The sequence below is a fragment of the Narcine bancroftii genome, chromosome 5 (assembly GCF_036971445.1).
Source record: "Narcine bancroftii isolate sNarBan1 chromosome 5, sNarBan1.hap1, whole genome shotgun sequence".
In the NCBI taxonomy this organism is placed as follows: Eukaryota; Metazoa; Chordata; class Chondrichthyes; order Torpediniformes; family Narcinidae; genus Narcine; species Narcine bancroftii.
In genome coordinates, this window is record NC_091473.1 from 61346436 (window position 1) to 61374171 (window position 27736).

At 44.7% G+C, this 27736-nt stretch overlaps 1 long non-coding RNA gene across 1 annotated transcript in view; it reads left to right on the forward strand.

Annotated features, from left to right (window-relative positions):
- LOC138762694 (uncharacterized) overlaps positions 1-27261 on the forward strand; it is a 33718-nt gene extending 6457 nt beyond the window's left edge. The window contains exons 2-3 of the long non-coding RNA XR_011357060.1: positions 25213-25377; positions 27124-27261. This is a non-coding gene — a long non-coding RNA (uncharacterized lncRNA). The remainder of the gene's footprint in view (positions 1-25212; positions 25378-27123) is intronic.
- The last annotated feature ends 475 nt before the right edge of the window (positions 27262-27736 follow it).

Genomic DNA, 27736 nt, shown 5'->3' on the forward strand with positions numbered 1-27736 from the left:
CTCTGGTTTCTCTTCCTGAAGTTAACAATGACCTCCTTGGTTTTGTTGGCATTGAGTGTGAGGTTGCTGTTGGTGCACCATTCAACCAAGTTTTTCAATCAAGCCCCATGGTGCTCCGGTACTGATGAAGATTATGGAGGAAATGTTCTTACTAATTCTCACTGATTGTGGTCTGGAGGTGAGGAAATCAAATATCCAACTACACCTGAGTGGGATGTTGTCCCAGGTCTTGGAGTTTACTGATCAATTTTGAGGGGGTGGGGGTGTTAAATGCTGAACTGCAGTTGATAAAGAACATCCTGACATATGTATGCATCGTTCCACGGCTTTGTGAAGAGCCAATGAGATGGCATCTGCCATAGACCTCTTGCTACAACATGTGAATTGGAACGGATTCATGTTGCTGCTCAGTCAGGAAGAGAAATGCTTCAACACCAGCCTTTCAAAGCACTTCCTCACTGTTGATGTGAGTACCTCTGGTCTATAGTCATTTAGGCAGTTATCACACTCTTCTTGGGCACCAGTTTGAAACAGGTAGGTACCTTGCCCTGCCGAAGTGATATGTTGAAGATATCTGTGAAGATATATTGGCAAGTTTATCAGTACAGATTTTTAAAACTTGGCTAGGTACTCCGTCTGGACTGGATGCTTTCCATACTCAGATACAGGCAGAAGGGGATCATCAGGGTACATGGAGGTGTGCAGTGGTGGATTTTTATTGTATTTGTGGCTGAATCAGACATAGAAGCCTTTGAGTTTATTTGGGAGAGAAGCTTTGCCGTCCCCTAGTGCACCAGATTTGGTTTTCTAGCAAATTATGTCATTTAGGCCCTGCCACAGCTGTTCGATGTCCTTTGTTGTTTGCATTTTCATCCAGAAACTCCATTACACCTGGGGAATGGCTTTCCATAGGTCATACCTGCTCCTTCTGTAGTGATCTGGATCTTCCAATTTCAATGCTTGTAATCTGGCTCTCAGCAGGTTCTGGATTTCATTGTTCATCCAGAGCTTCGCAACCCGTTGTATCAAGAATGGATAATTCCCAGCCCCCTTGTACCCCTGCATTAAATGGCATAATGCACTGGCTAACTTTTTGTTAAATTTATTAAACATAGCAGAAAGGATGCATCTACAATGGATGGGTAGAACTGGGAGGATGGCTGCCTTGGATTGAGGTCGGGAGGGTGATGGGTGATGGGGATAATTCTTAGAAGGTGTTTTTTATTATTTGGTTTCAGTTGCAACACTGAATTTCCAAGAAGCTGAGCGGTTGCTTGTTCTGGGAGCAAATTGAGCAGGTTGACAAAGTCTCTGGCCAGTCATGTGCTGGAGCTCTCGTTGTTCCCACAAGCCATGTCAAAGGGCAATGGAGTTCATGGCAGTCAGTGAAGGAGTTGACTTCATGATTAAAACTAACTACTCTGCTCCACAACAGACTGACCACTGATCAAAGCAGGTGGAAGCTTGCCCAATCAGTAATTTTCCACAGCACTGATTCTCCAGGAAGACTACAGCAAGTTCCAAGGTCACTGCACATTCCAACAGCGCTCCAGCATACAATGGCTCAGGCAAGTCCTGACAGCCTGCACTGATCCACAGCTAATGAACAAGCAAAGGAATGTGAACCTCACAAACTATTTGACAGACATATGTGATCTCCACCCCATCCCCCAGTACTGCCCCTCCTACAGTGTGACTCTTCCTTTGTTTCACCCCTCCAACAATGTGATGCTCCCTCAGTCCTCCTTGTCTCTCAGTACTGCCCCTCCAACAGTGCAGTGCCCCCTCAGAAGTGCCCCTCCCTGAGTAAAACCTCTCCCAGAGTGCAATGGCCCGCTCAGTACTGTCCTTCCCAGGTGAATGGTCACAGTCTTTTCCCCAGGGCAGAGAAATCTAAAACTAGAGAGCATAGATATAAGGTGACAGTGTAGTGAACAGTGAAGAAGACTTTCAAAGCTTGCAGAAGGATTTGGTCCAGCTGCAAAATGGCAGATAGAATTTAATGCAGAAATGTGCGAGACGTTGCACTTTGGGAGGACGAACCAGGGTAGGACTTGCATGGTAAATGGTAGGGCACTGTGGAGTGTGACAGAACAGAGGGATTTTGGAATAGAGATACATAATTCATTGAAAGTAGCATGACAGCTAGATGGGGTTGTAAAGAGAGCTTTTGGAACAAAAGCCTTCATGAATTAAAGCATTGAGTATCGGAGTTGGGGGATGTTATGTTGACGTTGTGTCAGACATTCATGTTGTATCGTGTGCAGTTTTGGTCATCTGCAAGAAAGATAACAATAAGATTGAAAAAGTGCGGAGAAAAGTTACAAATATGTTGCAAGGACTGAGTTATAGGTGAAGGCTGAAAAAGTTGGGACTTCATCCCACGCTGTCCGTAAGGAGTTTGTACATTCAACCTGTGTATGCATGAGTTTCCTCCGGGCACATGGTTTCCTCCCACTGTTCAGAAACATACCAGGAGTTGTAGGTCTTTTGGCTGTAATTGGGTGGCACAAGCTTGTGGACTGAAAGGCCCTGTTACTGTGCTGTATGTCAACATTTAATATTTAAATTTATTCCCTGGAGTGTTCGAGAATGAGGGGAGACTTAATAGAGATATACAAAATTATGAAAGATATTGATAAGGTAAATGCAAGCAGTCTTTTTCTATGGAAATTGGGTGAGACTAGAATTAGAAGACATTGGTTAAAGGTGATAGATGAAATGTTTAAGGGGATCATTAGGGGCAGCTTCTTCACTCAGAAGATGGTGAGAGAGGGGATTGAGCTGCCAGTGGAGGTGGTGGATGTAGGTCCGATTTCCACATTTAATAGAAATTTGGCAAGGTACATGGATGGGAGGATATGGAGGGCTATGCTCCGGGTTTAAGTCAATGGGACAAGGCAGTATAGCAGTTCAGCACAGACTAGATAGGCTAAAGAGCCTGTTTCTATGCTGTAGTGTTCTATGGTTCTAAGGAGAGGGATATGATTTAAAAGGGACCTGAGGGGCAACTTGTTCACACAGAGGGTGATGGTGTGAGAAATGATCTCCCAGAGGAAGTGGTAGAGGCAAGGCAACTGTAATGTATAAAATACATGGATTGGAAAAATTCAGAGGAATGTGAGTTGACCACAAGCAACTGGAATTAATTCAGATGGAAACATGCTCAGCACGGATGAGTTGGGCAAAAGGGCCTATTTTTGTGCTATGCCCTGGTCTCACAATGCCCTGGCCAGTCTCCTGACACAGGATGGGGTATCAAACTCTCTCAGGGTTGGTGCTGCTGTTTTGGGAGTTGTACGGTTTTGAAAGAGCTGACATGGTCGAGGAAGCTGTTCAGAGATCAGGCCGTGTGCTGAATCATCTGTAGCCACTTGATCCTTCCACACAGCCCGCTCAGAGTACACTCACCTGCAACCATTGATCTTGCATTTTTATCACATCTGCTGGCACAATCCTGCACTCAGCACTTTTGCAATGCTGGCTAGGTAATCCAATGTGCTGATCATTTACTCTTAATTGGGACTCTGACCTAACTTAATTATGAAACCAACGCTAAGAGTCATTCAACACTTTGTTTTGCTGAGGTAGCAGCTTTCTGCTATGGAGACACACAGGAGACTGCTGTTCCTGGAATTTGAAGCTCCACACAATCTGCTGCAGGAACTCGGTGGGTCGAGTAATGTCAGTGGGAGAAAAAGAATGTTTCGAGCCAAAACCTATCATCAAGACCGAGAGTGCAGAGGGCAGATGATAACAATAACACATTTATTGTCATAGAATACACGTATGCACTGCAGTTTTTATTTGCTGCAACTGAACATGTACTTTGTGAAAAAAAAACATCAATAGTATGCACTAAATTACCCCAGGATGAAAAGAGGTAATAAATATAAAACTTTTATGGATGATAAATATCCAGAGTTAGTTAATGCAAGAAACAAATGGTGCTTCAGCAGGGCTGATAGATATTTTTATGGTCTCAGAGTAGTTTAGGGTTAGGGTAAAACTGGTAGGGGAGCGGGGGGGAGGGATGCTTTCAAGTCCCAGATAGCAAAACAAAACTGTTCTTAAACCAAGAGATGCTGGTCTTCAAGCATCTGTACCTGCTGCCCAGTGTAATGATTTTAGCTGTTTCTTGAGGCATGATAGCAAGTATAAAGAGCATCCTGTCTGGATAGATCACAGCTTGACATTTCCTTCCCCCTGTTATCAAACTCTTCAACAGACCTCCATTACATCAAATATGTACTCTTGTCCACACTAAACTACTTAATCCTGGATTTTGCACTAATTTCCCTGCATTTTTCTCTGAGTCACTATGCTCTGCACTTTTATTCCGTGATCTTAAGTATGGGTTGATGATTACTTGGATAGCATGCAAAGCAAAGCTTTTCACTGTACACGTGACAATCACCAATAATTCAAGTAATTCCTTCAGTGACTGGAGCCCCAACCTGTTCAACAATTCTTCAAATGGGGAATGGTAAAATTATGCCAAGATCTCTGTTCCATTATCCTTCTCAGCATCTCTTTCTGAAGAGCACGCCTCATTAGAAACTCGAGAAACCACAGATGCTGGAATCTGGAGTGTAAAACCAACTCATGGGGAACTCAGTGGGTCAGGCAGCCTCCATGGACGGAAGAGGACATTTGACATTTCAGGTTGAGACCCTTCCTCAGTCCCAAAGCAGTTCCTCCAGCAGTTGGTTTCTTGCTGGTTAATGGTTTTCATCACTGTTTTAGAGAGCGCTTTACATTACCTGTCCCTCTGGAGCACAAAACCAGTGCCTAACCAATTCTTCGGTCAGACAGGACCTCAGCCACATAGTACTCCATGGGCATTGTGACTTGCACTGCCCAAGCAATGTAAGAGCATAGCCATTGTTACTAGCTGTTAGGTCTGAAGCCAGGAGGAGGCAGGAACAAGGGAAGAAGGAACCCCTTTCGATTCTAATCACCTGTCTTGCTCTAACTATATTGACATATGGCCAAGAAAGTTCACCAGTGCCTCCATTCTTTCAGAAGGCGGAGGAAATTTGGCATGTCTCTTGTGTCCCTCAACAATTTCAACAGGTGCACCTCTGAAAGCATCCTGTTCAGGTGGATCACTGCATGGGACGGGAACTGCTCTGCCCAAGGTAGCAAGAAACTACGGAGGTTTGTGAACATCACACACAAACACACACACACACACACACACACACACACACACACACACACACACACACACACACACACACACACACACACACACACACACACACACACACACACACACACACACCCCTCCACTCTATTGACACTCCATCTGTAACTCTTGCTAGCTTGGAAAAGCAGCCAACACATTACAAGACTCATTCCCACCTCTGCCACACACTCATCATCCCCCTGCCCATCAGGAAGGAGATTCATGGGTGTGAGATCACGCAACTCCATATTCAAGAACAATTTCTTTCACGCTGTTATCAGACTCCTAAATGAATCCCAAAATAGATAAATGTTACCTTTATGGCCGATGGCAGCATGGTCAGCACGAATCCCACGCTGCCTGGCTGTAAGGAGTTTGTACATTGTACCCATGACTGTGTGGGGTTTCCTTGGGTGCTCCGGTTTCCTCCCACCCTCCAATATGTATGGGGTTAGCAGGTTAATTTGGTGTAATTGGGCGGTGTGGATTTCATGGGCTGAAAATACCTGAACTGTTTTCACTGCATTTTTCTCTGTAACACTGTAGAACATAGTATAGAATATGTAGAGCATAGAACATTCCAGCACAGTACAGGCCCTTCAGCCCACAACAATCGAATCAATCCCTCCCTCATACCCATAACCCTCTATTTTTCTTATCCATGTTAGATCCTTTTGAATGTCTCTATTGTACCAACTTCCACCACCACCCCGAGCAATGCAGACTAGGCACCCACCACTCTCTGTGTGAAAAGCGCACCCCTAACATCTTCCCTAAACTTTTCTCCACTCACATTAAAAAGAAGTTCTCTGGTATTGCTATATTGCCCCAGGAACACCCCATCTAAGCTGCTCATAATCTTATTCACAGGTTACAGGAAAGAAATAAACAATGTGGGAACTGTGAGGTAGAGTTACTGTAACTTGAAGCACAGAAGAGAGTTAGGATTACCCTGCAGGTCAGGACACATCTGTGGAGAGTTACTGTTACAGGCTGACAACCTCCATTGGAACTGGCCAGCTCTGAAACAAACTGGAAAAGCTGATTACCTGAACTAGACTGAACTGCTAGCTAGGGAAGATGAGATTTGCCACTCAAGCTGTTGCTGGCCTTTGTGGTCGTCAAGTCACCTTTATTTATCGTTTATACTATGCTCGCCCGATAAAGACAAGGTAGTGTTTCTCCAGGACCACGGAGCATATTTACATAAATATGTTAGAAGTTAAACACATTGAAATATTAAAATATTATGACATATACAGTAAAAGTCCACAGTACACTGTCCACATATGTGCTGGGAATTCAGGAGCCTGATGGCTTGAGAGGAAAACACTGTTGTCCAATCTGGACATGCTATGGTACCTCCTCCCAGATGACAGAAGGAAGAACAATTTATGGAGTTCTTCCAGCTTATGGAACAACAGTGTGCGGAGTCCTTCACAATGTTTCTTGTCTTTCACCTGCAACAAGTGTTGAAGACGTCCTTCATGGTAGGAAGAGAGCCCCCAGTGATCTTTTCCACTGACTTCACTATCCTCTGCAGGGTCTCATGGTCCAAGGAGGTACAGGTTCCAAACCAGGCTGTGATGCAGTTGCACAAGATGCTCTCGATACATCCTCTGTAGAATGTAGTAAGAATGGAGGGTGGGTGGTGAACTTTCCTCAGCCTTCACAGGAAGTAGAGGCATTGCTGGGCTTTCTTGGCTATGGAGCTGGTGTTAAGGGACCAGGTGAGATTCTCTGCCAGGTGCACTCAAAGGAACTTGATGCTCTTGACGACATCAACAGTGGAGTCGTCAATGGTCAGCAGATCGTGGTCCCCCAGTCATTTCTGAAGTCGACAACCATCTCTTTTGTTTTATTAATGTTCAGATACAAGTTGTTGGCTCTGCACTAGTCTGTTAGTGATTGCACCTCATCTCTGTTTGCTGACTAGTCATTCTTATTAATAAGGCCCACCACAGTCATGTCATCAACAAACTTGATGATGTGGTTCAAGGTGTGTCATAAGAGTCCAAATGCAGAAGCTTGGTGGGAAGTGGAATGGATTTTCATCACCCTTCTATTTATATATGCATTTATATTCTGTGTCTGAGCTAATAAAGGATTAAATTAAATTGATTTAAAATTAATTGAATTTAGATTGAATTGCTTATAATCACAAGAAACAAGATTCAGTAAAAAGCTTTATTTTCCATGCTATCCAGGAGCATAACTCATAGAGCAGGGTGTTCAATAGTAAAAACATAGTGTTACAGTAAGTCAAGTCAAGTCATTTTTATTTATATTTCATACCATGCTCACATGGTAAGGATGAGATAGCATTTCTCTAAGACCATGGAGCATATTTACATAAATATTAGTTTAGAATAGAAGTTAAACACATTAAAATATTAAGATGTATACAGTAACAGTCCTCAGTACCCTATCCACATCTGTTCTGGGAGTTCAGGAATCTGAAGGCTTGGGGGGAAAACCTGTTGTCCACTCTGGACAAAAGGGCCCGAATGCTGCATTACTTCCTATCTGATGGCAGAAGGGAGAACAGTTTACATGAGGGGTGTGTGGAGTCCTTCTCAATGTTTATTGCCTTTTGCCTGCATCGAGTGTTGTAGATGTCCATCATTAGTGCAGAGTATAGAGTTAAAGAGAGAAGTATAGTTAAGCAGTGGAAGGCAATGCCTTCTATTCATGGGTGGCCCATTCAAAAGTCTGAGAACAGCTGCAAAGAAACTGTTGTTGAGTCTGGAGTCTGGTGTTTTCAAACTCATGTATCTTCTGCCTAACAGGAGGGTAGGAAAAGAAGAGAGAGGGACGGAGGTGGGATAGGTCCTTGAATGTGTCGGCAATTTTCACGAGACAGCGGGAGGTGTCGACGGAGATGGAGGCAGGGAGGGGGTGTGTGCATGATGGTCTCTTTGCTGTTTCTTACTGCTTTGGGCAAAGCATTTTCCATCCCACACTGGAACACATCCCACATGCCTTTACAACCACCTCGATGACCTGTCCTGGAAGGTGGATCAAAGATCCCTCAGTCCCTCCACACCACTCACCTCCCTCTCTTTTATACCACATTACCGCATCTTCTCATTCCTGACAGCTCTCAGGATTAAACTGCATTGGCCACTATTTTCCCCATCCAATTAGACCATTCATATCTTTCTGCTGAATGAAGCTCATTGCTATCAAGCAACACAACCAATGTTTGTAGTATTTACAGCTTTATGGCCTGAATCATTAGTTGACAAAATGCATGATAACCTGTCTTGAATTCTCGATTCCATCATCTGCAGTCTCTTTTCTCTTCAGCCCCACTGTTGAACCCCACTTGGTAACATCCTTCCAATTACTAAATGTTCCTCATACTGCTTGCCAATTTGCGGTCTAATCTATCTTCTCCTTTTGGGTTTTTACACTTTGACCAGCTTAGCATGTGCTCACCATCCTCTCAATGTTCCATTTTACAATGGCCATCAAGTCGGGAATGATCTTCCCTCCAAATCCATGGTGACTATTCTTGATTATTCTGTCCTTCTCAAGTATAGGTTTAAGCTGTTCCTGGCAGCAAGTAAGAATGTTGGTGAAAATGGAGATTGTATAATGTATATAACAATAAAATCTCATTATCATTCAAATTAATTCTAATGATCTGCCCAGGATGGTAGTTAAACTAACCCTCCCCCCCCTCAATTTATTCCTTCCACCCTCTTTAAACTATGACAGAATGGATGGAGTGTTCCAGTCACCCAGCATCAGCATGTATCTTGGGAAAATTGGAAAATTGTGGTCCATGAGTCTGGAATTTCCTCCCTTCTGTTCACAACCAGTAATGATTTCCACTCAAAACTGGTGATTTTGCAAAGATGCTAAAATGCCTTCCACCTTTAAGAAATTTTTCCCATCCAACACTTCATTCTACACCAACCTTGTGAAGGATTCATTAAGGACATTACCCTTATTATCTGCCTCCACACCCAGGTCACCTTTCTGGTCACTCACACTGTCTCCTCTTCTCTCAATCATTATAAAACATCTCTAGATTTTCTTTAAATTGAGTATTTTCTCAACTTTCCCCTCCTCCCGTTCAGTAATTGAAGATTGGAATGCAGGTATAGCAGACAGTGAAGAAAGCAAATGATTTATTGGCCTCTATTATGAGGAATTTTGAATATAGAAACAGAAGTCTTACTGCAGTTGTGTCAGGCCTTGCTGAGGCCACAACTAGAGTATTGTAACAGTTTTGGTCTCCTAATCTTGGGAAGGACATTCTTGCTATTGAGGGGGTGCAGTGAAAGTTCACCAGATGACTGGATAGACCAGGATTACACTCACTGGAATTTAGAAGAATGAGAGGGGATCGCATTGAGGCACATAACATTCTGATAGGACTCAACAGATGCAAGAAGAATATTCCAGATATTGGGAAAGTCTAGAAGGTGAAGTCACAGTCGGACTGAAATAAGGAGAAACCTCTTCACTCAAAGAGTTGTGAACTTGTGGAGCTCCCTCACTCATCTTAAGGAACTCATTTTAAACCAACGGTTCTCAACCTTTTTTTACCAATTCATGTGCGACCTTAAGTAACCCCTTATGGGGGTCATTTCAGGTAGTATGTGAGTGGAAAGAAAAAGATTCAAAACCACAATTTTAAACAGATATGTTGGCCATTGCCACCCTGGAAAAAAATATGGCTGTCCACCCTACTGTCTCTATGCCCCTCATAATTTTATTCTTCTTTGGCTTGGCTTCGCGGACGAAGATTTATGGAGGGGGTAAAAAGTCCACGTCAGCTGCAGGCTCGTTTGTGGCTGACCAGTCCGATGCGGGACAGGCAGACACGATTGCAGCGGTTGCAAGGGAAAATTGGTTGGTTGGGGTTGGGTGTTGGGTTTTTCCTCCTTTGCCTTTTGTCAGTGAGGTGGGCTCTGCGGTCTTCTTCAAAGGAGGCTGCTGCCCGCCAAACTGTGAGGCGCCAAGATGCACGGTTTGAGGCGTTATCAGCCCACTGGCGGTGGTCAATGTGGCAGGCACCAAGAGATTTCTTTAGGCAGTCCTTGTACCTTTTCTTTGGTGCACCTCTGTCACGGTGGCCAGTGGAGAGCTCGCCATATAATACGATCTTGGGAAGGCGATGGTCCTCCATTCTGGAGACGTGACCCATCCAGCGCAGCTGGATCTTCAGCAGCGTGGACTCGATGCTGTCGACCTCTGCCATCTCGAGTACCTCGACGTTTTATACATCTTTATTAAGTCACCTATCATTCTCCTTGGTGTATAGGTGGCTGGAAGGTGACCTTATAGAGGTATAAAAACTATGAAAAGTCTAGAACAGTGGTTCTCAACCTTTCTTTTCACTTACATACCACTTTAAGTCATTCCCTACTAACCACAGAGCATCTGTGCCATAGGATGCCAGAGGAGCTCTGTGGTTAGTAGGGGATGACTTGAGGTGGTATGTGAGTGGAAAGAAAAAGGTTGAAAATGACTGGCATAGATAAAGTGAATGCTCAAGTCTTTTTCCCAGAGTAGGCAATTCTATATTGGTTTAAAGTGAGAGATTTAAGAGGGTCCTGAGGGTAACTTTTTCAGCCAGAGGGTGGTCCATGACTGGAATGAGTTGCTAGAGGCAGTAACAAGGGTATTTAGAAAGATGTGTGAACAGGAAGGACTGAGAAGCCTTTCCTGTGGGAAATGGGACTGGCCAAAGTGCCAGCTTGGTCGGCCTGGACCGATTGGGCTGAAGATCCTGTTCCCTGCTGTGTGACTTTGAATCAGACTTCCTCTGAACTATATGATGGCAGAGTTTATCTAATAGTGATAAATTGCTGCACTTATTCCACAGCCACTACAATGTTGTTGAAGTATCTGGTGAAACTGAGTAAATATGGGATCCAAATTCACAATACATTTTCATTAACTAAATCATTCTGAGTATATTTCAAAAATTTGGCTGCAGCTCCCAATCAATACAGATGTCATAAAAAACGTCATTCCTTCTTCGAAGGCTGACTAATTAATGTCAGAAGTTCATCCCACTGCTCTCCATGTCAACTCCGTGTGTCCACACAGGGATCATTGCTTCACTCTTTTTTGGCCATTGACACATCCTGAGCTTAGAAAAATATTGTGATCATAAGTCAGGAGCCTTTCTGGGTTCTGTGGAAAAGTACCTGAGCCAGCAGCCTCTTGTGTTTCCATTATCATCCTGGACTTATCAATATTTGATAAGAACCCAGGCTTCAGAAAGAAAGAGTTGCATTTATATTGCATCTTTCAGAATGTCTCCCTGTGCCTCAGAGCTAGTGATATATTCTGTACTTATGGAGACCATATACACCAGATCAGAAAGTGGTGAATCCAACTCAGAGCATCACACAAACTTCCCTCGACTCCATCTATGTCATCTGCTGCCCAGGAAAGGCAGCCAATATACTGAAGGACACACCCTAGACATATTCTCTTTTCCTTCGTTCCATCAAGAAGAAGGCTTTAGAGTGCGAAAGGGCACACCAACAGGCTTAAAGATAGCTATATCCCCGCAGACGTTAGGATCCTGAATGAATCGAAAATCCATGTTCTTACACCTCTCTTGCTGTGCACTCATTGATGTTTCTCATTGCCACCCTATACTCTGTAAATTGAGCTCTTTATACAGCTGTATGAAGGTTGGAGCTAAACTGTTAGATTGCTTGCAGAAGAACACTTCTCACTCCAGAATTTATAAGGTGGCAAATAAGCATAAACTCTGTCATTTCCTCTGAAGCAAGAAAGACATTCTGTTCCTTGCTTTACTGAAGAGCACCATGGAATATACACAGAGTACAGTACGGCCCATGTGGCTGTACTGAACATGGTGTCCAAATCAAAATCAAGCTCTGCTGCTTATGCTCCATCCCCTTCATATTCATGTCCATCTGGAAGCCTCTTTAACACAACTAGAGTATCTGCTTCCACCACCACCACTCTATGTAAAATATTTCTCCCACACATCTCCCTAAAACTTCCTCCCCCTCACCTTAAATGCATGTCCTCCAGGGTGCGACGCTGTTGCCCTGGGGGAAAAAATTCTCTCTCCAGCCTCCTTATGATTTTATAAACTTCTGTCAGGTCTTCTTTCAGTCTCTGATGTTCCAGGGAAAACAACCCCCATTTGTTCAATCTTTTCCCATAACTCAAACCCTCTAAATCAAGCAGCATCCTGGTAAACCTCTCCTGTTCCCTTTGCAAAGCCTCCACACCTTCTGCAATGGGCCAATCAGAATTGAACACAATATTCCAAGTACGTCCTCACCGAAGTTTTATATAGCTGCAATATGATCTCCTTATTTTTACATTCTCAGTGCCCAACCCAATGAAGCCAAGCTTACCACACATCTTCTTTACCATCCTGTCTACTTGTGTGGCCACTTGCAATGAACTTTGGACCTGGACCCCAGATCTCCCTTTTAAGAAACCTGTCATTAACTGTGTACATTTCCCCTTACATATGACCTCACAAAGTATGACACTTGTCTGGATTAAACTCCATCTGTCATTTCTCTGTCAATATCTGTAACCTTTCTATGTCCTTTTTCATTCTTTGATAACCCTCTACACAATCCACAGCTCCACAGATCTTTGTATCATCAAAGTTACCAGCCCACCCTCCTACATTTTCACTGTTTTTTTCTGTATATTACAAACAGGGGTACCCAGCACTGATCCCTGTGGTCACAGACCTCAAGTCCACATAACACCCTCCCATCTCTTCTATGAGCCAGCCAATGTCTTATCTAACCTAACAACTCCCCATAGATCCTACGCACCTGCACCTTCTGAATCACCCATGGAAGACTTTGTCAAATACCTCACTGAAGTCCAACATCAACTGCCCTACCTTCATCAACCATCTTTTTCACCACCTCAATAAACTCCATCATATTGGTCAGACATAATCTGCCCCTCACAAAGCCATGTTGACTGTACCCAACCTGACCATGAGTATTCTCTCCAATAGTTTCCCCTCCACCAATGTGAAGCTCACTGGTCTGTAATTCCTGAATTATCTTTATTTCTCTCTTGAACAAAGGTACCACATTAGCCACACTCCAGTCCTCTGGGACCTCTCCTATCCTCAATGAGGATGCAAAGGTCTTTGTCAAGGCCCCAGAAATCTCTTCTCTTGCCTCTTTCAATAACTGAGGATATACCCCATTTGATCCAGGGGACTTGTCTACCTTAATGTTCCTCAAAAGACCCAACACTACCTCTTATTTGATTGATCTCTAACACATGCGCATTCACCACATTATACTCCCTATCACCATCCATGTCCTCTTTGGTAAACACTCATTTTGGGGTGGTACGGTTGGCGTAGCGGTTAGCCCAATGCATTTACAGTGTTAGCAATCGGGACCAGGGTTCAAATCTCACACTGTCTGTAAGGAATTTGTACATTCTCCCTGTGTCTGCATGGGTTTTCCCTGGGGCTCTGATTTCCTCCCACTCTTAGAAATGTTCTGGGGGTGTAGGTTAATTGGGTGTAAATTGGGCAGCCTGGACTTGTGGGCCGAAATGGCCTCTTACTGCGCTGTATGCCTAAATTTAATTTTTTTTAAAATTTAATTTCAATTTAAAATTCCTCTGACTCCAAGTATAAATTCCCTCCCTTGTCCTTTAGTGGTCCTGTCCTCTACCTGACCTCCTCTCGTTTTAATGTAAGTGTAAAATGCCTTTAGATTCCCTTTAATCCTTCTCACCAGGGACATCTCATGCCTCATTGCAGCCATCCTGATGCCCTGCTTGAGTTCTTTACTCTAATCTTTATATTCATCCAGAGCCCTGTCTGATTGTAGCTTCCTGAACCTTAGATGTAAGAAAAATGAAGAGTTATTGGTGTGAGGGTGGTAAAAATTAGATTGTGGTAGCATACGTCGGTAGAACATTGTGCGCAGGAAGGCCCTGATACCATTGCTTTATCTCTAAAATTCAACAAAAAATTTAAACTTTGCTGGATATATTGCAGTTCCCATGATAGGGCTTTGGTATGACATTTCACCAGAAAGACTGCAGCTCCTGCCTGCCAGTTTAATTCAGTGTCATCTTTAATGCTTTGAAAGCTTCCCTCTGTTGGTATGAGTGTGACACCATCTCCCTTACAAAAGATGATGGTGTCAGCCTTTCCCTATCATCCCATCCAGACCTCTTTGCAATTTAATGTTTGATTATCAATTACCTTTGATGGGAGTTCTATTCATTAATCAGCAGTGGAAAAAAACATTCCTTTAATCTCTTTAAATTTGGTGGATAAGCATAATTATAAAGGTCAACAATATTTGATAAGATTATACACAACTGCAGTAAATACTTGCAATGATAATTTTACAGTGGATGGGTTCAACTAATAGTGCCCCTAATCACCAGTAGAAACATTTACCCTTGCATTCAAACTTTTGTTCATCTGCACCACCTATTTGCACACACAAGTCTCCATCCAGTCCCTATGACACTGCTGCCCCCAGAATGGCTCCAAAGCCCTTGGTCGGAGATTCTTGCCCCAACCTCTCACTCATCCACCTTTTCAACAAGCTGATCAAACCCTTGGACCAGTTGAAGCCTGTCACTGGCAGTCGACCTTATGCTCCAACTCTCCTCATCCGTAACCATTTCCTCCCCCACCTGAACCTCTCCATCTTCTGAGCATGGTGGGGGGGGGGGGGGGGTGAAGACTAGCATAGAGCTCCAGGTTAAAGAACAGCAACTACCCCTCCACCATCAGACTCCACAATGACAAAATCAATTAGAGACTCGTTTAAGGACTCTTGCTTGTCCACTTCATTAATTTTCTTTATGTTCTCTCTGTGTTGCACAGTTTGTTTACACTTGTTAGCTGTTTACAGTTCTTTATTTGTTTTTATATGTTTACACTGTGTGCAGTTTTATTTGCACTACCATTTAGTGATAATTCTGCCATGCTCACAGGAGAAAGGAATCTCAGGGTTGTATGTGATGTCATGTATGTACTCTGACAATAAATCTGAATCTGTAAATCTGAAATCAGACATGCCATTTCTATCCTGTAATGCCTTCCTTTCCACCCACAGCTCCTGAACTTCCCAGCATTCCACACAGCTGCAGAATCAAAATAACTGCAATCTTGCTGCATGTATAACTACAGACCTTACTGCATGCATTAAGTGTATGCAGCCGCAGCAGAACCCACTCCGCTCATTAACAGCATCAGACCATGTTGCACACATTAATCTTGCTGTATATGCCAAATGCATTTCAACTTGCTGCCTTAACACAGCAGGTCTTGCACCAATATCTTGTAACATGATGTCCCAGCTCCTGCACTCAGTGCCCTGACCATTGAAGACAAACATGCCAGACACTGTCTTCACCACCTTGCCTACCTGCGCCGCTGCTTTCAAGTAAATATGTATCTGTATCCCCAGATATCTCTGTTCGACCACACTCTCCAGGGCCTTGCCATCTACTGTGCAATTCCTGCCCTTGTTTAACTTCCTAAAATACAGCACCTCGCACTTACTCAAGTTAACTTCCATCTGCCATTCCTTGACCTACTTTACCAGTCCATCAACATTTTTTTCTCATCTCAGACAACCTTCTTTACTCTCTGCTGTACCACCAATCTTGATGTCATCTACAAACAAAGCTAACTATATTGTCATCCAATCATTAATATATATATGACAAACTACGGGGGCTCAGCCCCATCAATGTTCCCATTAACTTTATACATTCCCCCACATTTGAACTTCCAAAGTCCAGCACCTCACACTTGTACAGATGAAACTCCACCTGCCATTTCTCTGCCAGACTTTCAACTAATTAATATCCTGCTGTGTCAATAGACAACCTTCCTGACTCTCCACAACTCTGCCAATTTCCTTGTTCTCTCCAAACTTATAAATCAGTCCAGGGATACAGAAAGACTGCAGATGTCAGAATCTTGAGCAAAGAGAAGCTGAAGGAACTCAGCTAGTTGTGCAACATCAAGTAGAGAAGTGGACATTCAAGACTTCGGGCCAGGACTCATTAAATTTCTCAATAAAGGTTCCCAGCATGAAGCATCAACTGACTATTTCTTCTCAGGGGTCTTGCCTGACCCATTGAGTCCCTACAGCTCCTCATTATTTTATAATCATCCCATCTATATTTTTATCCAAATATATGTCAAATTGATCCCTGAAGAACACCACCAATGGTCGTAGATCTCTATCAGAATAAAGGTATCCTATCCTCTATGGCCAAACCAGTTATGAATCCAATCAAACACGTCATCATGTATCCCATATGGCTTAACTGTGACAGACTTCTTGCGCATATTAACTGCAGTGGACTTTTCTGCATGTAATAACCATGGCAGACTTTGCTGCATTCTCTAACCGTGCCAGATTGGCTTCATGATTCGCAAAAGTTTGGTCTGCAGGTGCAACAGGTAATCAAAAAGGCAAATAGGATCTTGGCCTTCGTTGCTGGAGGGATTGAATTTAAGAGGAGGGAGGTTCTGCTGCAACTGTACAGGGTACTGGTGAGGCCGCATCTGGAGTACTGTGCAGACTTCTGGTCTCTTTACAGAAGAAAGGATATACAGAAGTTAAACAGTGACGTTTGCAGACACTGGGATTAAGTGCAATAATACCCAAATGTGCTGGAGAAACTCAGCAGGTCACACAGCATCCATGAGGAGTAAAGGTAACCTGTAGATTGGTAAATTAAGTGACTGTTGTAAAATTGATGAAGAGTGTACAATCTGGGGGTGGAGCTGGTGTGAATGTGGGGTCAGGATTGGTGTGGTGAATGATTGGCAAGGACTTATTGGGCCAAAGGGCCTGTTTCTGCACTGTAATTCTCTGTGGCTCAACCCACAAGGTGGACCTTTAAAAGAAAATCGAGCAGGTTGAGCAGTATCCAAGGAAGCAAAAAGAATGGTGGGCCAATGGTTGGGGTCAGGACCATGCATCAGTACTTCTCTGGCCTTTCCATTTTGGCTTAATCTTCACTCAAATCCTTCCTTGACCTTTCCATTCTTCACTCCTCATTATTCAACTCTCGAAGCTCAGCACAGGCCATCATTGTGTGGTATGGTAGCAGCAAAGCAACAGACCAGAAGTAATACAGAGAATCGTCAAAATGGCTGAGAAGATCACTCAAGTCTCCCTTTCCTCATTGACAGCATTCATCAGGAGTGTTGCTTGAAAAGGGCTCAAAGAATTATAGATGCCCCTCTCCATCCAACACACAGTATCTTTATTCACTACCATCAAGAAGGAGATGCAGGAACATCAAAATTAGGACTGCCAGGCTGACTGTGAGATTGAGGAACAGTATCCTGTATCTGATAAATCATTCCAGAATATATATATATATATCTTCTTTGGCTTGGCTTCGCGGACGAAGATTTATGGAGGGGGTAAAAAGTCCACGTCAGCTGCAGGCTCGTTTGTGGCTGACAAGTCCGATGCGGGACAGGCAGACACGATTGCAGCGGTTGCAGGGGAAAATTGGTGGGTTGGGGTTGGGTGTTGGGTTTTTCCTCCTTTGCCTTTTGTCAGTGAGGTGGGCTCTGCGGTCTTCTTCAAAGGAGGTTGCTGCCCGCCAAACTGTGAGGCGCCAAGATGCACGGTTTGAGGCGTTATCAGCCCACTGGCGGTGGTCAATGTGGCAGGCACCAAGAGATTTCTTTAGGCAGTCCTTGTACCTTTTCTTTGGTGCACCTCTGTCACGGTGGCCAGTGGAGAGCTCGCCATATAACACGATCTTGGGAAGGCGATGGTCCTCCATTCTGGAGACGTGACCCATCCAGCGCAGCTGGATCTTCAGCAGCGTGGACTCGATGCTGTCGACCTCTGCCATCTCGAGTACTTCGACGTTAGGGATGTAAGCGCTCCAATGGATGTTGAGAATGGAGTGGAGACAACGCTGGTGGAAGCGTTCTAGGAGCCGTAGGTGGTGCCGGTAGAGGACCCATGATTCGGAGCCGAACAGGAGTGTGGGTATGACAACGGCTCTGTATACGCTTATCTTTGTGAGGTTTTTCAGTTGGTTGTTTTTCCAGACTCTTTTGTGTAGTCTTCCAAAGGCGCTATTTGCCTTGGCGAGTCTGTTGTCTATCTCATTGTCGATCCTTGCATCTGATGAAATGGTGCAGCCGAGATAGGTAAACTGGTTGACCGTTTTGAGTTTTGTGTGCCCGATGGAGATGTGGGGGGGCTGGTAATCATGGTGGGGAGCTGGCTGATGGAGGACCTCAGTTTTCTTCAGGCTGACTTCCAGGCCAAACATTTTGGCAGTTTCCGCAAAGCAGGACGTCAAGCGCTGAAGAGCTGGCTCTGAATGGGCAACTAAAGCGGCATCGTCTGCAAAGAGTAGTTCACGGACAAGTTTCTCTTGTGTCTTGGTGTGAGCTTGCAGGCGCCTCAGATTGAAGAGACTGCCATCTGTGCGGTACCGGATGTAAACAGCGTCTTCATTATATATATATATATATATATATATATATATATATAAATTAAACTATATCTTTATAGGTGATTATTTCTTGTGCATTGTGTGTGTGTGAGTGTGCAGTGTGGCCCGGAGAAACGCTGGTTTATGGGGTTGCATATGTACAGCCAGTTGATAATAAGCTTAAATTTGAACATCTCCTTCACGGTTCACACAAGGGCTGACATTCTGCAGGCAAGGTTTCACCCAGGCTGTAGGAAACCCTCAGCCCACACAGTCTCTCCTGTACAGTGCTCACCCAGTAACATCCTCCACTACTCCTGGACTAGTCCTGTGACATACCTAAAGATCTATCCACCCAGAACACCATACAGACCAGTCCCACGTAGGAACAAGACCTTTGGCCCACAATGTTTGTGCTGAACACGAGGCCCAAATTTAAACTAAAACTTTGCTGCCTGCACGTGATCCACATCCCTCCATCCCCTGCTGTCTATCTCAAATCCCCTTAAACATTACTGTTGTATCTGCTTCCACCACTACAGGCTCCCTCCACTCTCTGTATAAAACTTTTTCCCTGCATAACTCCCTCCCCCCCTCACCTTAAACCCCTGTCCTCTAATGAGTGATGCCTTTTCCCTGGGGATAAGATTGTGACTGTTCTCCCTATCAATGCCTCACATTCTTTTATAAATCTTTATCAGGTCTCCCCTCAGCCTCTGATGCTCCAGAGAAAACAACCCAAGTTTTTACAACTCTCCCCATTACTCAGACCCTCTAATCCAGGTCCTGGTGAGCCTCTCTGTCCCCTTTCTAAAGCCTCCACTCGGGCAACCAGAATTCCACATGGTATTTCAAGTGTGGCCTGAAGGCCAGATTCTCTGCCCATAGAAGATCATGTTCTGGCTCTTTGTATCCATCATGGATCACATCACCTGGGTTATTTGAATGTGTGGCTCCAACAACTCCCACCATCCTTGAGTCCATTACCTCTTGCACCAATTACAGAAGGGAGGAACAGCAATAGGCACCATGAACTGACAGACCTGGCCCTAAGATGCCTGTCCAGAGTTTTCATGTTTCCTCCCACATCCCAAAAGCAGACAGGGGGGGTTGAGTTGACTGGCAGTGACAAATTGCCTCAAGAGTGTGGGCGAGTGTGAGGTGGAGGGGGGGGGGTCTGTTGATAATGTGAAGAAATAAAATGCAGAGCTGCAGGGAAATAGGAAGAGGGGGAATGAGACCAGATGCAATTGTTCTGCTGAGAGCTCCATCCAACTCTCTGTGGAAGGAAGATCCACAAGTTCACAACTCTCTGAGTAAAGAAGCTTCTTCTTATCTCAGTCCTAAATGCTTTCCACTTATCCTCAGACAGTGACCCTTTGTTCTGGACTTTTCTAACATCTGGAACATTCTTCCTGCTTGCAATCTCCCTAATCCTGTCAGGAACTTTATACATCTCCATTAGATCCATTCTCATTTTTATAGTCTGTCCTGACACCTTAGTCAGGCTAGTGAACCTTCACACTACACCCTCTCAGTACCAGTTCAAACCAGGAGCTCAGTCCCTGCATTCCCAGAACTCTGAACAAACCATTGAATGTTCCCACTCCCTACACTTCATGCTCCCACCAAGCACTGATACAAACTGGAGCCCCCCCCCCCTCCACTGTCCTTCCTGACTGCGCAGGTGAATCGACCCACCTACTCAAACCACCCTCACCTGGAGTAAATCCACAGCAGGTCCTGCCATCAATCCCACTCAGCACATCCCTTGGCACAGCAGGTGACTCTACAGAGAATAGCTGCCCAGGACCTGCATTGACAGAGCTGTCAGGCATACCACAGTCATGTTACCATCCAGGACCTTTCCTGCCTGCCAGTCAGGGACTAGCCAGATGGAAAAAGATCTGAGCTAGCTAGGAATGTTCGAAGGGTAGCAAAGAGGTGAGATCAGGTTGCAGCAGTTCTCAGGAGAGAAGAAAATTCCAGAGCTGCATCAGCTAAAGGCATGATGTGTGTGACAGCACGGATGGGGTTAGGCGGGTGGTGGTTAGGAGCGGAAGATGAACAGGGGAGAGGTCAGATGTAGGAGGTCATATCCCACTGGAGAACCTAGCATCTGCAGGCAATCTCAAGGCAGAGGAGAGAGAGAGAGAGAAAGAGAGATGCAGGGAGGGAGGGGAGGAGTGAAGGAGGAGTGGGAGATCTGGGAAGAGAGGGGAGAGGGAGAAAGGCAGGGTGGGAGGAGATGGGGAGGGAGAGGAAAGAGGGGTAGGTAGAGAGAGTCGGGGAGAGAGGCAGCAAGAGGGTTGGTGTGGATGGAGACAGAGAGGAAGAGGTGGGTGAGAGGGGAGGGGAAGGGAGAGACAGAGAGGGATGGGAAGAGAGAGACAGGGAGGGAGGGGGTAGAGGGGAGAGAGGGGAAGAGATCGAGAGCGAGAGGGAGAGAAAGATTGGGAGTGAGACAAGAGAGAGTTAGGGAGGGATGAGAAGGGGGTAGGGGAAGGATGGTGTGGGACAGGGGGAGAGAGAGAGAGAAAGAGAAAGTGAGAGAGAGGGAGGAATAGAGGGGGAGTAATGAGGAATAGGGACTGGAACCAAGAGGAGGATAGATGAAAAGGAGGAGGTGGGGAAGGGGGGGGCAAAGATAGGGATGGAGAGGGTGGGAGAAGAATTGTAGGAGAGGGAGAGAGAGGAAGGGTAGGGAGAATGGAATGGGAAGGGAAGGGAAATGGAGAACAAGAGGAGGAGGAGGAAGTGAAGGGAGTGGGAGGGAGGGTAGAGAGATGAAGTGGAGCAGTAGGTGGAGAGGAAGAGAGTGGGAGTGAAAAGAGGGATTTGGGGAGGGAAGGTGCAGTGTCAAGGAGAGTGAAGGTAAGAGGGAGTGGGGAGAGTGAGGGAGAAGAGAGTGTCAAGAAGGGTGGGGAGGGTGAAGGGGAGCAGGAAGGAGGAGGGTCAGTGAGGGAGGAGGGAGAGCGGAGAGTGAAGGGGAGAGAGGGGGAGGGGGAACAATGAGGGAGAAAAGGAGAAAAGAATCTAGAAGGGAGGAGAGAGAGAAGGGCATTGGCCCTGGGGAGTGAGGGAGAGAGAGAGACGGGTGGGGCAGGGAATGCGGAAGGAGCATGGAGTCGGGTAAGAGTGATGGGAAGAGGCCACAGGGTGTGAAGTGGTAGAGGCCAGCAGCTGCGGTTCTGGGCCCTAACCACAGCACTGGGAGAGGAGAGAAACAGTGAACCCTTTGAGACTAGTGGTGCTTCCTGATCACAGGAGTGACTGTGTACGTGCACGCATGCGCGTGCACACACACACACACACACACACACACACGCACACACACACACGCACACACACACACGCACACACACGCGCACACACACACACACACACACACACACACACACACACACACACACACACACACACACGGACCCATGCACGCACGCACTCCACCCTTCCCAATGTGCCCTGTGCTCAACACTGCACACCATGGTTTATTCCTTGTGTTGACTTGTGTCTGAGTGTTCATTGTCTGTTCCTCCCCAACAACTCCCCCCCTCCCCCCCACTTCCTACATGCATGCTTCACATTAATATCAAAGTCTGATCACCATATGTCTCTTCCACTGCTCACTGGAGGCTGTTGGTGACCACACTTGCAATGCAATGAGATGACATGTATCTACATTCATCTTCTCTGATGCTGTGGTGTTGTATCTTGCCACCACAGCTCTGACAATTGCCTGTACCTCTTATAAAATCAGCTGAGCCTTGGCCTTGTGATGTAATACCACAAATTGGCAGTGAATCAGGCAGAAAGCCTCCACACCTTTGTTTTGGGAGCTTGTTCCCTTATGTTATTTGCCCAGTGACTTGCTCAATGGATTGTTAAACAAACGTGTTCCATGGAAGAGGGGGGGGGGGGGAGGATAAGGAAGACTGACAGGGAGAGGAAGGCAGGGAGGGGAGTGCCCCAGCCATAGAGTGTGGAGTGGTAGAGCCTAGCAGCTGGCCCCTAACTACAGCACTGGGAGAGACAGTGAACAGTGTGAGGCACTTGTGGTATTTGTTGATCACAGGAGTGACTGTGTGTGGGCTCACACGCACGCACGCACGCTAGTCACACTGCTTCAGTCCAGAAATGACTCATTCAGAGATCATCGAGAGATTCAGCACGAACAGACCCTTCAGCCCACTGCATTGATGCTGGCCTATTGAAGTCCCCATGTCTTTGAGTTAGGGTTGGGGTCACCTTACATCCTCCTTTTAAATTGACAGGACACACACACATGCACGCACATGCACACGTACGCACACATGGAAGCGGATACAAATGCATGCATACCCATCCCTACCTGGCCATGGTCTATCTAATAAAAGCTTCCACTCCCTTATTTTGGGAGTTTGTTCTCTTATATTATTTGCCCAGTGACTTGCTCAATGGATTGTTAAACAAACTGTGTGCTGTGCTTGAAAACTTGGCTCGTTTTTATCGGAGGTTTGTCCAAACTGCTCATCTTTGGCATCCTGACCCAATGTTTACTGGATTACGAGCACCTCCACTGAACACACATTGACCCTTGATCTCTTGCTCCCAGCAATACACTGGTCTCCCTCAGAAAGGATCGAGGCATTTGTGGATTTCCACAGAGAGCCACAGTATTATTAGAGTTCTACAGCATAGGCCCTTCATTCTATCCTGTCCATGCTTTTGCATGGTCCATATTCATCTAAATCAGCCATTCTCAATCTTTGTTTTTGGCTATGGCTTCCTTTGGACTCAGCACAAAGTTTATGGGGCCCCTTCCCTGTGAAGCAATTGTTTTGGTTTCTTCCGCATATCTCTCCTATCGACCACATAAAAAAAGATTTATTTTACATGAGGTGAAAAAAAAAACAAAGCTTTTAGTGTTTTGAGGTGATTGTTGATTGTTACCATGTTGTATATACAATTTTGAACCTTGAATACCCGTTTTATACTGGCCTTTAAACAGCTGCTTAAGTTAAGATGTAATTTATGATCTGTACAGCATTTTGGTCAACGTGAGTTGTTTTAAGTGTGCTATATAAATAAAATAAAGTTTTATCTAATTGTGTTGTGGGCCCCCATTGAGAATGGCTGCTCTAACTTTTCCTATCCATGTATTTATCTGAATGCAGGAGGTTACTATAAGGGTTGGAGCAATGCTTTACAATGCCAACAACCGAGAATTGAATCCCCTGCTGTTTGTAATGAGTTTGTACGTTCTCCCTATGACCAAGTGGATTTCCTCTGGATACTCCTATTTCCTCCCTTGTCCCAAATACATCCATGTCACCAGATTGATTGGTCACATGGGTGTACTTGAGCGGCATAGGCTCATGGGCCAGAAAGGACTGTTATCTTGCTTTATCTCTCTAAATTAAAAATTAAAGCAGTTAATTGCAACCCGCTCCTTCTTCCAAGTCACGCTTCTCAAAAGTAAATAATTGAGAGCCAAGAACAGTCAGTGGGACGCTCCGCTAGTCACACTGCTTCAGTCCAGAAATGACTCATTCAGAGATCATCGAGAGATTCAGAATGAACAGACCCTTCAGCCCATTGCATTGATGCTGGCCTATTGAAGTCCCTATGTCTTTGAGTTAGGGTTGGGGTCACCTTACATCCTCCTTTTAAATTGATTCCCCACGCATATGCTCTCTCCTCTCACACTCATTAATTCACTTACCTTACACACTCACTCCTTTCACACTCACTCCCCTTACACTCATTCCTTTCCCTCACACTCCATCCACTCTCACTCACCCCTGCACAGACACTTCCTCCCCTCACATCCCTTCCCCTCATTTAACTCACTCCCCTTATCCCTCACTCCTCTCACCTCATTTCTTCCCTCCGCACTCCATCCCCTTACTGTACTCATTCATTCCCCTCATGAAAACTCTTGTTTATCACTCTGCAACATCCCAACTTCCATATCATTCACAAACTTACTAGCCCACTAATGATGTGGGGAAAAGTGGTTGAACACACATGGCAGCACAGGGAAGCAGGTGTGAAATGGTGAGAGACAGTGTGAAGTTTTGATGTTCACATGGGTGTGCTTGTACACAGTGGCTGAGGACCAGTCTGCAAGTGTTCAGTGAAGTTTGGTGAGACCACACCTAGAGTACTGTGTACACTTCTTGACACCTTACAGTTCTTGGAAAGGGAGCACAGTGGAGACTCACCAAATTGATTCCTGAAGGCCTTTTTATGGTGAAACCCCACGTTATAGTCTCCGTGATTTTATCTTTTATGCCGATGACCTATAAGGCAGAATTCACGGTCCCTTTATGCACAGCTGAGTCAAGAGCCAGCTTTTAGAGCTGGGGGAGGTGGGGCAAGTGGTGCAGTAGTGCTGCCCACCACCGTGACGCCAAACATACATGCCGAGAAGGGAAGGCAGCCGACACTTGACAATGGCGACTGGACAGCAAGTAAGAACGTTGGTGGAGATCTATGCAAGCAGTTTGAGGACTCAGATGGATCTCCTGGACAATGTAATAGACTCTATTAACCATATGGGTATTTTACATTCTCACTCCTAGGTTGCGGACTGATGGCATCAGCCATGCCCTTTGCAGCCGCTTTCAGTGGCATTCATTTTACGGAGGAGCTGGAGTACTACACTACACCTTTAAGTGTACTCCCCTAGGCAGATGGAAGTTGGAGCATATTCTAGCCGTCCATCCACCTTCCCACCTTTTATAGAGGTAAGTGCAGCGATGCAAAAGATGGAGAATCCCTGTTTTTACATTCACCTTTTTTTTCTTTATAAAAGGGCCTTGAGGCAACCACACTGCCTGAGTAGAGATAGAAAGAAAGTCTGTAAGGCACCCAGCATCCAAGCATCCATGGGAGGTGAAAGGCAGTGACATTTCGGGCCTGAGTCCCTTCTTCAGGAGTACCAAAAATCAAACCATTGCCGAAATAAAAAGGTGGGTGGGGGAGGGAAAGGGGCATAGGCAAGTGGGTTAGTGGTGAAGGCGTACATACATGTGCCTTGTAACTCCCTCCTCTAGCTCTTTCCTACATCCTTTCATCAGCGAGACAGGGTCTTCACATTAGTTGGTGAGACCTCACCCAGGAGTATCGTGTGCAGTACTGGACACCGAACAATATGAAGGATGTCATGAAGTTGGAGAGGGGTACAGGAAGGTTCACCAGGACGTTACCAGAACTGGTGGGCTTGATTATAAGGAGAGACTGGATAGGCTAGGGATTTTCTTCCTGGAGCATGGGATACTATTGCATGGGATCACCCCTCATCCTCCATTGCTTCAAGGAAAAAAGACTAAGTTCACTCCACCTATCCTCATAAGGGATGCTCTCCTATCCAGGCAACATCCTTGTAAATCCCCTCTGCACCCTCTGAACAGCACATCTTCCCGGCAATGAGATGTCCAGAACTATTGAACATTACAGCACTGTAATGTTCAGCCCATCTAATCTGTGCAGAACCATTTTTTTTCCTAGTCCCACTGATCTGCAACCAGTCCATAACTCTCCGTATAACTCCCATCCATGTACCTTTCAAAATTCTTCTTAAATATTAAAATTGAGCCCACATTCACTACTTCAGCTGGCAACACCTCCTCCACTCTCTGTGTGAAGAAGTTCCCCCTTGTGTTCATCCTAAACTTTTCCCCTTTCACTCTTAATCCATGTCCTCTGATTTATATCTCACCTACCCTCAGTGAAAAAAGCCTGTCTATCCCCTCATAAATTTAAATACCTCTATCAAATCTCCCTTCATTCTTCTACGCTCCAAGGAATAAAGTCCAAACCTGTTTAACCTTTCCCTGTAACTCAGTTCCTGAAGTGCGGGCAACATACTAGTAAATCTTCTCTGCACTCTTTCTATCTTATTGATATCTTCCCTGTAGTTAAGTGACCAAAACTGCACACAATATTCCAAATTTGGTCTCATCAATGTCTTATACAATTTTACCATAACATCCCAACTCCTATTGTCAATACTTTGATTTATGAAGGCCAACATGACAAAAGATCTCTTTACAAACCTTTATGCCACTTTCAGGGAATTATGTATCTGTATTCCCAGATCCTTCTGTTCTACCTCACTCCTCAGTGCCCAATCATTTACCGTCTATGTCCTTTCTTAGTTGGTTCATCCAAAATCCAACACCTCACACTTGTCTGCATTAAATCCTTTCGACTAATTTTCAGCCCATTTGTCCAGTCGGTCAAGATCCATCTAGAAGCTTTGAAAACCTTCTTTGCTGTCCACAAAACCTCCAATCTTAGTGTCATCTGCAAATATGCTAATCCATTTTACTGCAATATTGTCCAGATATTTTTTTTAATATTTTATTTTGATTTTATCAACAAACAGCACCAAATTTACCACCACAAATAGATAAAATAAATGTGAATTAATCGTTGATATGTTTCCAAATATAACCCCTATCCCATTCCCCCAAACAAAACCCTGAAAGAGAAAGAAGAAAACAAGAAAAGAAGAAAAGGAAAAAGGACAGAAAAGAGAAAAGGAAGAAGGAAAAAGAGAGAGGAGCTGTCGAAATCTGGAATCCAATTCATAAAAGCCTAATTATTATTGTCTAAATCTCAATAAAAGGAAGAAAAATAAATAGAATAAATGTCTTATTTATTAAATTATCAACGTACACTTTGTAGGTAAGCTTCACATACCTGCAGAAACATGTATTTATTCCTTAAATTATAAGTGATTTTCTCCAGAGGAGCGCAACTATGTATTTCAGTGTTTTCCAGCAGGCTATTTCCAAAAGAGAATCAGATTCTATGTAACCACAGTATATTTCCTGGCCACTGCCAATGCAACTTTAAGAAAGTCTAATAGATACTTAGGCAGCCTCAAGTAAAGTCCACAATATTTCCTCTAAGAGAAGCAATTCTAGGCTTAGTGGCAATTGTTTCCCAGTAATCTGATTTAGTAAAACTCTTAAATTTTACCAAAAGGGTTTGAATTTGGAACATGACCAGGTAGAATGTGAGGAAGTATCTGTTTCTTCCCCACATCTAAAGCATAGATCAGTAAAATTAGAGTTTAATTTATGTAATTTTTGTGGG